The sequence below is a fragment of the Symphalangus syndactylus genome, chromosome 11, assembly GCF_028878055.3.
Source record: "Symphalangus syndactylus isolate Jambi chromosome 11, NHGRI_mSymSyn1-v2.1_pri, whole genome shotgun sequence".
Classification (NCBI taxonomy): Eukaryota; Metazoa; Chordata; class Mammalia; order Primates; family Hylobatidae; genus Symphalangus; species Symphalangus syndactylus.
Window position 1 is genome coordinate 25,038,695 of NC_072433.2, and position 14,075 is coordinate 25,052,769.

Consider the following 14,075-nt stretch of genomic DNA (forward strand, 5'->3'; position numbering starts at 1 on the left):
CTGCGCAAAGCAGCCTCCAGAGAGTCTCCCTTGGAAAACAGCTCTCCCACACCCTTCCTAGGAGATAAACGCCAGACCTGGGATTCGTTCCTCTACGTTACTCTCATTCCACTACGTTAAACATGAAGTGCTTTCCTCTTGCCGCACACAAGTGGGCTCTGGCCATAAAAACAGTCCTGAGTCTCAATCACTACCCCACAAGCCCTTCCCCACGGAGCTGAGCTTTCCCGGCCAGTCTCTCTCACCGGTCCCCTCACTTCTCCTCCACCTTCTCCTGCTGCCTTGAGAAGCCCTGGATGCCATCTCCTGGTCCTTTTCCCTCCCCGTCCCCAGCTCAGATTTAGGGGTTTGAGGAACGGACTGGAGACTGGAGGGTTTTTTTTGTTTTGTTTTTTTGAGATGGAGTCTCACTGTCGTCCAGGACGGTGTTATGATCTCAGCTCACTGCAACCTCCGCCTCCCAGGTTCAAGCGACTCTCCTGCCTCAGCCTCCCGAGTAGCTGGGACTACAGGCGCCCACCACCACACCAGGCTAATTTTTGTATTTTTAGTAGACACGGGATTTCGCCATATTGGCCAGGCTGGTCTTGAACTCCCGACCTCAAGTGATCCGCCTCTCTTGGCCTCCTAATGTGCTGGGATTACAGGCGTGAGAAACGACGACCGGCCTGGAGTTTTAAATGACAGATTCTTTGACCTTCCAGGGCCAACTTGGTAATCTACCTGTCCTCCTTCCCGCCAGGCCTGTGGCTAAGCCATGGATTGCTTGCGTTGCGGGGAGGGCGGGGGGTCTTGCTCTCTCAGGCCTAGCATGGGCCCTTGGGCCGGCCCCGCCTGGGTTCAAACCGAGGTCCCACCCCTTAGTAGCGCTGAAGCCTCGGGGAAGTAAAATAAATCCCTTGGGCCTCAGTTCTGCATCTGTCAAATGGGGCTTTTATGATCTTAGTATTTTACCCTGTCATAGATGAGTATTAAATAAATTAGAAGGTTTAAAACGCTAAACATCGTATCTGGCATGGAGCAAGTGCCCAAATGCTGCCTGGCATTATTGCTCTCAAATGTCTAGCGAGCCGTCTTTCTTTCTAGCACCCCCACATCCCCTGAATTACGAGAATGAGAAGCGTTGTAATCCTCCAATTTCATGGCTGAGGGTACAACGAGCAACTGGCATCTGGTATCTCGGGGAGCACTCCCTTATCCGGCGGGTGAGCCCAGCAGCTGGGGCTGGGACTGAGGCTGGGGGTGGACCACGCGGTGGGGAAAGCCTGGGGCTGCTCGCTGAGCTCCGCGCCCTGCCTGCCTGGATCTCCCGCAGGGCGATTTTATGCCCGAGGGGTGGTCAGGTCTACGCGAACCCGCGCGGCGCAATGGAGTGGGCCCCAGGCGGGACAGGGTGGCCAGGCCTACGCTCGCCTCGCATGTTCCCCCGCGCCCGCCCGGAGCCAGACGAAGCCATTAGGCAGACGGTTAAACACAAACGAGCCTCGGGATGCAGGCCCTAATTAAGTAAACACCCGGCTGGAGGGCTGTTGAGCGCGCTCATTTCCGCCTCAGCATTCCGGGTGGGGGCACTCCGCATTCCCGGTGGGGGCGGATAGAGGAGCGGAGATTGGAGAGTCAGCTCTTCTGCCTGCGACGCGGACCGCACCGCGGCCTTCCCCTTAGCTCCCCTTGTCGGTCATTCACTCATTCCTTCATTTCAAAAACGTTTGCTGACAGCCGGCGATGTGCCAACCACTTAAGATACAACAGTGAACAAACAAACATCCCTGCGCCTTCGGACTTGCCATCCAGAGTGTGGAAGGTAAAGTGAAGAAATACGTGGAAATATAATGTTAGATGGTAATATGTGCTGTGTACAAGAACAAGGACAGGGGGGCCCGGCGCAGTGAGCAGTGGTTCACGCCTGTAATCCCATTTAGGAGGCTGAGGTGGGTGGATGAGCCCAGGAGTTTGACATCGGCCTGGGCAACATAACGAGACCCCCCTGTCTCTGCAAAAAATACGAAAAAAATCAGCCAGGCTTGCCGGCACGGGCCTGTAGTCCCAGCTACTCAGGAGGCTAAGGCAGGAGGATAGCTTGAGCCCAGGAGGTTGAGGCTGCAGTGAACTATGATCGCACCACTGCACTCCCCTGCTTTATTTTTTGAGGAAACACCATAATGTTTTCCATAGCAACTGCACCTTTTTTTTTTTTGAGACGTCTCGCTGCCATGCCCAGGCTGGAGTGCAGTGGCGCAATCTTGGCTCACTGCAGCCTCTGCCTCCTGGGTTCAGGTGATTCTCCTGCCTCAGCCTCCCAGTAGCTGGGACTACAGGCGCACACCACCATGCCCGGCTAATTTTTGTATTTTTAGTAAAGACCGGGTTTCACCATGTTGGCCAGGCTGGTCTAGAACTCCTGACCTCAAGTGATCCGCCTGCCTCAGCCTCCCAAAGTGTTGGGATTACAGGCGTGAGCCACCGCGCCTGGCCACGACCACATCCTTTTACATTCCCAACATCACAAAGAGACCCTATCTCAAAAAAAAGGTGGGGAGGTGGATTGGGATTGTAATTGAAAACTGGAAATAAAGTGATTCACAAGGTGTGCCAGTCAGGGTCTGGCAGGAAACAGAATCGAACTCAGGAGGTTCAAGTCTTTTCTTTTTTTTTTTTTGAGACGAGGTCTTGCTCGTTGCCCAGGCTGGAGTGAAATGGCGAGATCTCGGCTCACTGCAACCTCTGCCTCACGGGTTCAAGCGATTCTCTTGCCTCAGCCTCCCGAGTAGCTGGGACTACAGGCGCCTGCCACCATCCCCAGCTAATTTTTGTATTTTTAGTAGAGGCGGGGTTTCACCATGTTGGCCGGGTTGATCTCAAACCCCTGACCTCAGGCAATCCGCCCGCCTCAGCCTCCCAAAGTGCTGGGATTACAGGCGTTAGCGACTTCGCCCAGCCAGGAGGTTCAAGTCTTAAGGAAGGGACTAGAGAAATGGGCAGGGTTCAGGGAGCCCAGACAACAGGGGTGTTGAGGCACCAGAGACAAGCAAGAGCTGGAAGGCATGACTACTTTGAGAACTGAAGGGCAGAGAGGAAATCATGTTATTGGAAGTCCGTGGATAAGGGGACAGGGAAGTGTGGGATCCATTCCCAAATGCAGCTGTGATCGAGAAAGGCACAGCCACTGCCCAGAGCAGAGCAGAGAAAGTGCAGGGAAAAAAATCCCCAGCATCTGTCCCCTCTTGCTGTTCATCTCCTGGTGGCACCTCCCATACACCAAACCCACTCAGAAGCCTGAGGCAAGAAAGCCCAGGTTGCGTTCTAGAGGGGTCATTCTCCCCAGGCTCAGGACAGGGCACAGAAGGGCGGAAAATGATGGGAGCTTGGAGAGCAAACAAGAAAGCCCAGAGGCCTTACTCAGAAAGTGGCATTAGAACAAAGACTTGAAGGAAGTGAAGGAACCACGCTTTGGAAAGAGCATTCCAGGCAGAGAAAACAGGGCAGAGGCCCCGAGGCAGTAGATTACTTGGAACAGCAAGAAAGCCAGTGTGGCTGGAGTAGAGAGAGCAAGTAGGAAGTGAGTCAGAGTATGGGAGGGCCAGGAGCACACCTTGTAGAGCATGTAGGCCATTGTAAGAACTTTGGCCCCTACTTGGGGAACAAGGGGAGGCAGCCACTGTTGGTTTTGAGCAGAGGAGTGATGTTGAGAAAATTATAAGGGACAAGGGAAGCAGGGAGGCTGGTGGGGGCTCCACTGCAGGTATCCAGGCAAAAGATGAAATGGCTTGGTTCAGGTTGGTCATTATGGAGTGGGTCTGAAACAGTCAGACTTTTTTTTTTTTTTGAGACAGGGTCTTGCTGTCACCCCAACTGGAATGCAGTGTAGTGGCATGATCACAGCTCATTACAGCCTCAACCTGTCAGGCTCAAGTGCAGTCCTCCCACCTCACCTCCCAAGTAGTTGGAAATAAAGGTGTGTGCCATCACCCCTGGCTAATTTTTTTTTTTTTTTGAGATGGAGTCTCGCTATGTAGCCCAGGCTGGAGTGCAGTGGTGCCATCTGGGATCACTGCAACCTCTGCCTCCCAGGTTCAAGCGATTCTCCTGCCTCAGCCTCCTGTGTAGCCGGGGCCACAGGCAGGTGCCACCACACCCAGCTAATTTTTGTATTTTTAATGGAGATGGGGTTTTGCCATGTTGGCCAGGCTGGTCTTGAACTCCTGACCTCAAGTGATCTGCCCATCTCAACTTCCCAAAGTGCTGGGATTACAGGCATTAGCCACTGCACCCGGCCTAATTTTTTAATTTTCTAATTTTTTTTTTTTTTTGTAGAGAGAGCATCTCCCTATGGCCCAGGCTGGTCTCTAACTCCTGGGCTCAAGCAGTCTTCCTGCCTCAGCCTCCCAAAGTGTTGGGATTACAGACATGAACCACTGTGCCTGGCAGAAGATTTTTTAAAACCCAGAAAGTAGCAAGCATTGGTGAGGATATGGAGAAATTGGGATCCTTGTGTGCTGTTGGTGGGAATGTAAAATGGTGCAATCGCTATGGAAAACAGTATGGTAGTTCCTTAAGAAAAAAAAAATAGAATTACCATATGATCCAGCAATTCCATGTCTGGGTACATACTCAAAAAAAGTGAAAGCAGGGGCTAGGCACAGTGGCTCACGTCTGTAATCCCAGCACTTTGGGAGGCTGAGGCAGGTGGATCACTTGAGGTCAGGAGTTTGAGATCAGCCTGGGCAACATGGCAAAATCCCGTCTCTACTAAAAATACAAAAATTAGTTGGGCGTAGTGGTGCACGTCTGTTATTCCAGCTACTTGGGAGGCTGAGGTGGAAGAATTGCTTGAACCCAGGAGGCAGAAGTTGCCGTGAGCCGAGATTGCCTCATTGCACTCCAGCCTGGGTGACCTGGGTGACAGAGTGAAACTTCATCTCAAAAAAAAAAAAAAAGCAGGACTTGAAGAGATATTTGTATACCCATGTTCATAGCAGCATTATTCATAATAGTCAAAAGGTAGGACCAACCCAAGCACCCACTGATAGATGAATGGATAAACAAAATGTTTAATAGGTATACAGTTTCAGTTTTGCAGGATGAAAAGAGTTCAACGGATGCTGGCAATGGTTGCACAATAGGAACGCACCTAATACCACTGAAGAATACACTAAAAAATGGTTAAGATAGTAAATTTTATGTTATGTGTATTTTACCACTTTTTTTTTTTATTTACTAAAAAAAATTTAAAAACCCGTGATCAGATTCTGGGTATATTTTGAGGTATTGTCAATAAAATTGGCCAAAAGATTGGATGTGGAGTATGAGAGGCAGAGCAGGTCAAGAATGACTCCGGGGTTTTTGGCCTGGCCTGAGCAACCAGCAGGATGACAATACCATTTCCTTTTCTGAGACAAGAGTCTTATTCTGTCACCCAGGCTGGAGTGCAGTGGCACAATCACAGATCACTGCAGCCTTGATCTCCCACGCTCAAGCAATCCTCTTGTTTCAGCCTCCCAAGTAGCTGGGACTACAGGTGCATACCACTATGCCCAGCTAGTTTTTTATTTTTATTTTTAGTAGAGACGAGGTCTTGCTATATTGCCCAGGCTGGTGCTGAATTCCAGCCAGGAGGATCGCTCAAGCGATCCTCCCTCCTCTGCCTCCCAAAGTGCTGGGCTTACAGGTATGAGCCACCACACCCAGCCAGACAACGCCATTTCTGACATAGGGAAGGGAAGTGTAGTGGACACTGTCAGGGCCCTGCTTGGACTCCGTGGGATCACTTTTCCAGTTTTTGAACTCCCCTCCCTTGGCGCTGTGTGCTGTGCTCCTCACAGCCTGCAGCTGTAACTCTTCAGTCTCTCTGCCCTTGCAAGGAAGTGCCCAGGAGTTGACTTCCCCAGTCCATAGCCAGTTACCAACTGGTGTAGGAATGTGAAAACCCAGCTTCCTTCCCTCCATTTGCACAAACTCCAAGATATCATTTCCTTTCCCAGGGTGAAGCCACCCTCTCTGGGACTTGGCCTGGTATCACATCCCTCTTTGGCTTGCTTATTTCTCTTCTTTATCCTGCTTCTCTCACTCATTTACCACTTCCTCCTGGGAACACTTCCTTAATAATTCACTTTAGGGCCAGGTGCCATGGCTCATGCCTGTAATCCCAACACTTTGAGAGGCCAAGGTGGGAGGATCATTTGAGCCCAGGAGGTCGAGACCAGCTCTCTACTAAAAATAAAAATAGGCTGGGCGTGGTGGCTTATGCCTGTAATCCCAGCACTTTGGGAGGCTGAAGCGGGTGGATCACCTGAGGTCAGGAGATCGAGACCAGCCTGGCCAACGTAGTGAAACCCTATCTCTACTAAAAATACAAAAATTAGCCAGGTGCGGTGGCACGCACCTGTAATCCCAGCTACTCGGGAGGCTGAGGCAGGAGAATCACTTAAACCTAGGAGGCAGGGCCGGGTGCGGTGGCTCACGCCTGTAATCCCAGCACTTTGGGAGGCCAAGGCAGGAGGATCACGAGGTCAGTCCTGGTTAACACGGTGAAACCCTGTCTCTACTAAAAATACAAAAAAAATAGCCGGGCGTGGTGGCTGACGCCCTAGTCCCAGCTACTTGGGAGGCTGAGGCAGGAGAATGGCGTGAATCCAGGAGGTGGAGCTTGCAGTGAGCCGAGATCGCGCCACTCCACTCCATCCAGCCTGGGCGTCAGAGCGAGACTCCGTCTCAAAAAAAAAAAAAACCTAAGAGGCAGAGGTTGCAGTGAGCTGAGACGGAACCACTGCACTCCAGCCTGGGTGGGCCACAGAGCAAGACTCTGTTTCAAAATAATAAATAAATAAAATTAGCTGGGCATGGTGGTGCACACCTGTGGTCAGGAGGCTGAGGTGGGAAGATTGCTTCAGCCCAGGAGGTTGAGGCTGCAGTAAGCCATGATCAGGCCACTGCACTTCAGCCTGGGAAACAGAGCGAGAACTTGTCTCCAAAAAAAAAGTCACTTCAGGCCCATGTATCCTTGTCTCAGGATTGGCTTCTTGGAGTCTCATTGCAGGTAGGGCAAACTTGGGATGGGGGGAAGATCAGAACTTCCATTTGGGGTATGTTTAGAGATGCCTAGGAGTAACATATTGAGAGGCTGTGGTTGCATACACCAGTTCAGGGGAGACGTCTAGCCTGGGGAAGTTCATTTGTCACAATAGGAAAGTATCCATTCTGGGGCAGCCTGTGGAGAAAGGCTTGCCCAGGTAGAACCCTGATCCTCCAGGGTCTCCCCATCTCTAAGTGAGCATGGCCTTCTTCAGCAGTCAGAAAGTCTGTCTCCAACACTGTCCAACTACACAGGGCTGGACTCCTTCTGTTCTTTCCAAAAACACTGCACTGGCCGAGCACAGTGGCTCATGCCTGTAATCCCAGCACTTTGAGAGGCCGAGGCGGGTAGATCACTTGAGGTTGGGAGTTCTAGACCAGCCTGACCAAGATGGTGAAACCTCGTCTATGCTAAAAATACAAAAATTAGCTGGGTGTGGTGGCAGGCACCTGTAATCCCAGCTACTCGGGAGGCTGAGGCAGGAGAATCACTTGAACCCAGGAGGCAGAGGTTGCAGTGAGCCGAGCACACCACTGCACTCCAGCCTAGGCAACAGAGTGAGACTCTGTCTCAAAAAAATAATAATAATTTAAAAAACTAAAAAAACTGCACCTTCCCAGTGCCTCTTGCCTGCATTCACATTTAAACCCATGCTACCTCCTGCCATGTGGAATCCCTGGCATCATTTCTTTCCTCTGAGTGTCTCTTCTGCTTCTCTCTTCCTCTTTCCTCCCTCCTAGGAAGCTCCTCGGGGCCTGACATGGTGTGGATATTTGTCCCCTCCAAACCTCATGTTGATGTGTAATTCCCAATGTCAGACGTGGGGCCTGGTGGGAGGTGTTTGGGTCATGGGGGCAGGTCTCTCTTGAATACCTTGGTGCTCTCCTCATAGTAATGAGTGAGATCTTACTCTGTTCGTTCATCAAGAGCTGGTTGTTTAAAGAGCCTGGTGCCTCCCCCACCTCTCTGTTACTCCCTCTCTCTCCATATGACACATCCCCACTTTGCCTTCCACCATGATTGGAAGCTTCTGGAGGCCCTCAGCAGAAGTGAATGCCAGCACCATGCTTTCTGTACAGCTTGCAGAACCATGAGCCAAAATAAACCTCTTTTCTTTATAAATTACCCAGTCTCTGGTATTCCTTTATAGCAATGCAAATGGACCAACACAGGGTGAGAGGTCAGGGCTATTGGACTCTTACCTCTCCAGACTTCCCCACAGCACCCAAACTGAGACATGCCCATGACCTGAAGTTAGGGTCCACAGACCTGAGTTGTGAATCGTGCCTCTGAAAATTACTGAGTGACCTGGTGTGAGTTCGTTGATCCCTCTAAGCCCCCCAGAGCTTTCCACTTGATGGGTGATGGTGAGATTATCCCAAACTGAACTCCTGGCCTTCCCCGACACACCGGCGCCTCCTGCACTCTTTCCTTCCAGAGGCTCAGGCCAAGCCATCTTCCACTTTGGCTCCCACTAGATCCCTGAGCTTTCCCAACATCAGGGGTGGGCCCGCCACAGGCCTTTGCACTTGCCGTTCCCTCTGCTTGGATCACTCTTCCCGGACATCCACCTGCCCCCCTCCCTCACCTCCTTCAGGTCTCTGCTCAGATGTGGCTCATCAGAGAGGCCCTCCCCAAGCCCCCTGCAGAGACAGCACTCTCCCATCACTCTGTTTTCCTCCTTTACTCTGCTTTTTTTTTTTTTTTTTTTAAGCTTTTTAAAAGTTATCTTGGCCGGGCGCGGTGGCTCACGCTTGTAATCCCAGCACTTTGGGAGGCCGAGGCGGGCGGATCACGAGGTCAGGAGATCGAGACCACGGTGAAACCCCGTCTCTACTAAAAATACAAAAAATTAGCCGGGCGTGGTGGCGGGCGCCTGTAGTCCCAGCTACTCGGAGAGGCTGAGGCAGGAGAATGGCGTGAACCTGGGAGGCGGAGCTTGCAGTGAGCCGAGATCCCGCCACTGCACTCCAGCCTGGGTGACAGAGCGAGACTCCGTCTCAAAAAAAAAAAAAAAAAGTTATCTTTGTAGAGCCGGGGTCTCACTTTTGCCCAGGCTGGTCTCCAACTCCTGGGCTCAAGTGATCCTCCTGCCTTGGCCTCCCTAAGCAGTGGGATTACAGGTGTGAGCCCCATACCCAGCCTATATGTTTTAATAGCACTTATCACACTTTAATTTATTAGTATATATATGATTTTTTTTTTTTTGAGAGATGACCTATAGTAGAGATTAAGAGCCATGGACTGGGTGCAGTGGCTCATGCCTGTAATCCCAGCACTTTGGGAGGCCAAGGCGGGCAGATCGCTTGAGCTCAGGAGTTTGAGACCAGCCTGGGAAACATGGTGAAACCGTCTCTACTAAAAATACAAAAAATTAGCCAGGCATGGTGGTGTATGCCTGTAGTCCCATTTACTCGGGTGGCTGAGGTGGGAGAATCACTTGAACCCAGAGACTGCAGTGAACCGAGATTGCACCACTGCACTCCAGCCTGGGCGACAGAGGGAGACTCTGCCTCAAAAAAAGAAAAAAAAAAAAAAGAGATTAAGAGCATGGATTCTGGAGTCATACTGCCTAGCTTTGAATCCTGAATCCAGCTCTCCTTAGCTGTGAGACCTTGTGACTTTCAATCCCCTTGGAACTCAGTGTTCTAATCTGTAAAATGGGATAAGTATAATAACAACTTCCTCATAGGTTGTGAGTTAATATTTGTAAAGCACTTTAGGAGACAGTTTACATAAGAGTTTGTTAAATTGTACTCATCGTCTGTCTCCCTGCATTGAGTGTATCCTCTGCGAGAGGCAGGGGCTTTTGTCTCCTTTGTTTATTGCTGTATCTCCAGTGCATAGAATAGCCTGGCATAAAATAGATACTCAAATATTTATTGAATAACTGAAACCAACAAATTGATCATTGTTAAGCATGTGGCAGGGTGCTAGATCCACAGTAGAGTCAAGATCAATGTTGGTTCCCTGACCTACCTCACAGAGCTGATAGGAGATCCAATCAGCTAATATAAGGGAAAGTGTTTTGCAAAGTGTCATGCAAGTCATGCAAGTCATAATAAAATGAACTATTACCATTTCCTGATTACTCACTGGATACCAGACTCTGTGCTAAATACTCTCATACATAAGCTCATTTTAATCCTCATAAATTTACAAGGTGGTTCTTATTATTCCTATTTTACAGATAAAGAAACTGAAGTTAATTCCCTTGCCCAAGGCCACATAGCCAGGGCAGAGGCAAAGCAACAGGCTAATCTAGTTCTCACTCCCAAACTCATTGCCTGACGTAGTAGCCAAGCTGCTACCCATAAATATTTGCTGGAAGAGTGATTTGGGGGAACAGGTCTTTTGTGTATTTGGAAGAATTCCACAATATTCAATCCTTTCTCTAAGAACCTTTCAAAATAAACACATTTGCCTTTGGTCAAGGTTAAATTCTGGGTCTTCCAAGAAACATTCAGAAAGAGCTTTTCTGCCCATTTTTGGTAGTAAACTTCCCAGAGCTTCACTCCCACCGAGCACACTTAAAGGGATGTGTCCCAAAGACAAGAGGGTGTTTTCCAGTCTTCCAGGAAGTGGCCTTAAAACCGGGTGAGGCTCTGATTCCTGGCACCTCACACCCCAGGGCTCTGCGAGAATGATTCCACAATCTTACCTTTTTGTGTCTGTTCCTGAGCTCCTCAGTACCCGTCTATTTGCCTTGTGACATCACTGGCCAGCTCTTCCTATTTATCACTTCTGAATCCTTAAAGGTGCTGAGGCAGCCTGCCCAGATTGAGAAACCTGGGCTGCATACCTTCCCTTTCCCTGAATCTTGGGTGGGGCTATGCTGCCTTCAGCACTGAGGAATTTTTGCCAAGGCCTGAGCTGTCAGTTTCCAGAGAACAGAAGCCAAGCATTTGTGTATGTGTGTACGCTGAGGGCAAGGAGTCGATTAATCAATAAGCACTCATGACGCCCCAGGTCCCGCTGCAGTGGTTGGTTAAGGTCTAGAAACTCTGAGAACTTCAGGGCCAAAAAGGACCTTAAAGAAAATAATAATGATAATAATAATAATAACAAAATAATACAAATCTGCCGTCAGAGCCATTCTTCATCCTTCCCCTAAAAGGCGGGGGTGACCCCTGCAGACTGTTTCCCAGGCTCCCTTGAAAGATGACATCCTTCTGGATTCAGCTGATGGAGGCACTACTGGGAGGGCAGGAGGCAGAACAAACAAAAGAGCCAGAGAGCGGCCGGGCGCGGTGGCGCATGCTTGTAATCTCAGCACTTTGGGAGGCCGAGGCGGGCGGATCACGAGGTCAGGAGATCGAGACCACGGTGAAACCCTGTCTCTACTAAAAATACAAAACATTAGCCGGGCGTGGTGGCGGGCGCCTGTAGTCCCAGCTACTCCGAGAGGCTGAGGCAGGAGAATGGCGTGAACCTGGGAGGCGGAGCTTGCAGTGAGCCGAGATTGCGCCACTGCACTCCAGCCTGGGCGACAGAGCGAGACTCCGTCTAAAAGAAAAAAAAAAAAAGAGCCAGAGAGCTTGCTCAACAGTGTCTAAGAAGTGGCTGTGTCTTGTCTGCAGATCCAGCTTGGCTGTAGGTCTCCCAGGTGACCCCAGATTCTAGGCTCCAGTGATACCACCTTTCCCCCCTTTCTTCGTTTTTTTTTTTTGTTTGATTTTTTTTTTTTTTTTTTTTTTTTTTTTTTTTTATTTTGAGACGGAGTCTCGCTCTGTCGCCCAGGCTGGATGGAGTGCAGTAGCGCGATCTCGGTTAACTGCAAGCTCCGCCTCCTGGGTTCACACCATTCTCCCTGCCTCAGCCTCCTGAGTAGCTGGGACTACAGGCGCCCGCCACCACGCCCGGCTAATTTTTTGTATTTTTAGTAGAGACGAGGTTTCGCTGTGTCAGCCAGGATGGTCTCGATCTCCTGACCTTGTGATCTGCCCGCCTCAGCCTCCCAAAGTGCTGGGATTACAGGCGTGAGCCACCGCACCCGGCCTTTTTTTTTTTTTTTTTTTGAGACACTGTCTCGCTCTGTCACCCAGGCTGGAGTGCTGGCTCACTGCAACCTCCGCCTCCAGGTTCAAGCGATTCTCCTGCGTCAGCCTCCTGAGGAGCTGGGACTACAGGCGCGTGCCACCACACCCGACTAATTTTTGTATTTTTAGTAGAGATGGGTTTTACCATATTGGCCAGGCTGGTCTCGAACTCCTGACCTCGTGATCCACCCGCCTCAGCCTCCCAAAGTGCTGGGATTACAGGCGTGAGCCACTGCGCCTGGTCACCTTTCCCTTTCTTCCTTTTGCTAAGGGGTAGCAGACTTCATGCTGTCTAATCTCTGTGTTGCATCACCATCCCCGTTTGTCTTCTCATCTTCTCCATTACCTCTTTTTTTTTTTTTTTTTTTTTTTTTTGAGATAGGGCCTCACTCTGTTGTCCAGGCTGGAGTGCAGTGCTGTCATCACAGCTCACTGCAGGCTCAACTTCTTGGGCTAAAGCAATCCTCCCACCTCAGTCTCCCAAGTAGCTAGGACTACAAGTGCACACCACCATGCCCGGCTAATTTTTATTTGTTGTAGAGATGGGGTCTCCCTATGTTACCCAGGCTCCTCTGGTTTAAATACTCACAGTGGTTTTTGTCGTCCTGATTGGACCCTGACCGATAGAATAGTTAAAACTTACACAGTACTTACTACATGCCAGACACTGTTTTAAGTGCATGATGGAAGTTAGCTTATTTAATTTTACCATCAGGAGAATGATTACACGTTATAGATGAGAAAGCTGAGGCACAGAGAGTTTGATCTAGCCCAGCGAGATCCCATATCTGGATCCATATCAAAAGTTGCCCAGGAAGGCCAGGTGCAGTGGCTCACGCCTGTAATCCCAGCTCTTCAGGAGGCCGAGGCTGGCGGACTACTTGAAGTCAGGAGTTCGAGACTAGCCTGGCCAACATGGAGAAACCCCGTCTCTAATAAAAATACAAAAATTAGCCAAGTATGGTGGCATGGGCCTGTAGTCCTAGCTACTCGGGAGGTTGAGGCAGGAGAATTGCCCGAACCCAGGAGACGGAGGTTGCTATAAGCCGAGATAGTATCACTGCACTCCAGCCTGGCGACAGAGCAAGACTGTCTCAGAAGAAAATAAAAATAAAATAAAATAAAAATAGAGGAAGTGATGGATGCCATCCTATCCCACCTGAATCAGACTTTTCCAATCTATTGGGCCCAGCAATCTGGAGATGTAATAAGCTCTCCAGGTGATTTTAATGCAGTTAACTCAGCACCTTTCCATGAACTGGTACTATCTGAGAAAGCGTAACTTCGTTTTGGTGATGAGCATACCAAGATTTAGATCAGTAATGTGACCTGCCCGTGTGTGCACAGCAAGCTCAGTGGCAGACAAAAAACAGAGCCAAGGACAGCAATTTCTGCTTCCCCCACCACTTTCTCGTTCAAGGTCAAATGTCTGGTTCTGAGGTTTGGACTTGCTTCTCCTTCAAGCCATCTGAAACCACTTCTTATGAGAAATATTTTGGAAAATTTAGTATATAAACATGTATATGCAGGATTGCTGAGTGGCTGATCAGTGTTTGAGAAAAAGGGAGGCAGTTTAATTCACTTAATCTCTTATTTTCCAGCTATTCTGAATAACCTTAGAGAGCTTGTTAACTCTTCCACATACTACCTTCCCCTATTAATTCATTAAGACTGTTGTAAGGCCAAGAATCAATCAATCAATCTATCTATCTATCTATCTATTTTTTTTTTTTTTTTTTTTTGAGACGGCGTCTCGCTCTGTCGCCCAGGCTGGAGTGCAGTGGTGCGATCTCGGCTCACTGCAAGCTCCGCCTCCCGGGTTCACGCCATTCTCCTGCCTCAGCCTCTCCGAGTAGCTGGGACTACAGGCGCCCACCACCACGCCCGGCTAATTTTTTGTATTTTTAGTAGAGACGGGGTTTCACCGTGTTAGCCAGGATGGTCTCGATCTCCTGACCTCGTGA

General features: G+C 49.8%; 1 protein-coding gene across 5 annotated transcripts in view; it reads right to left on the reverse strand.

The window, feature by feature from the left end:
* The window catches only part of CDH3 (cadherin 3), a 170,542-nt gene that overhangs the window by 83,653 nt on the left and 72,814 nt on the right, over positions 1-14,075 (reverse strand). The window lies entirely within an intron of this gene.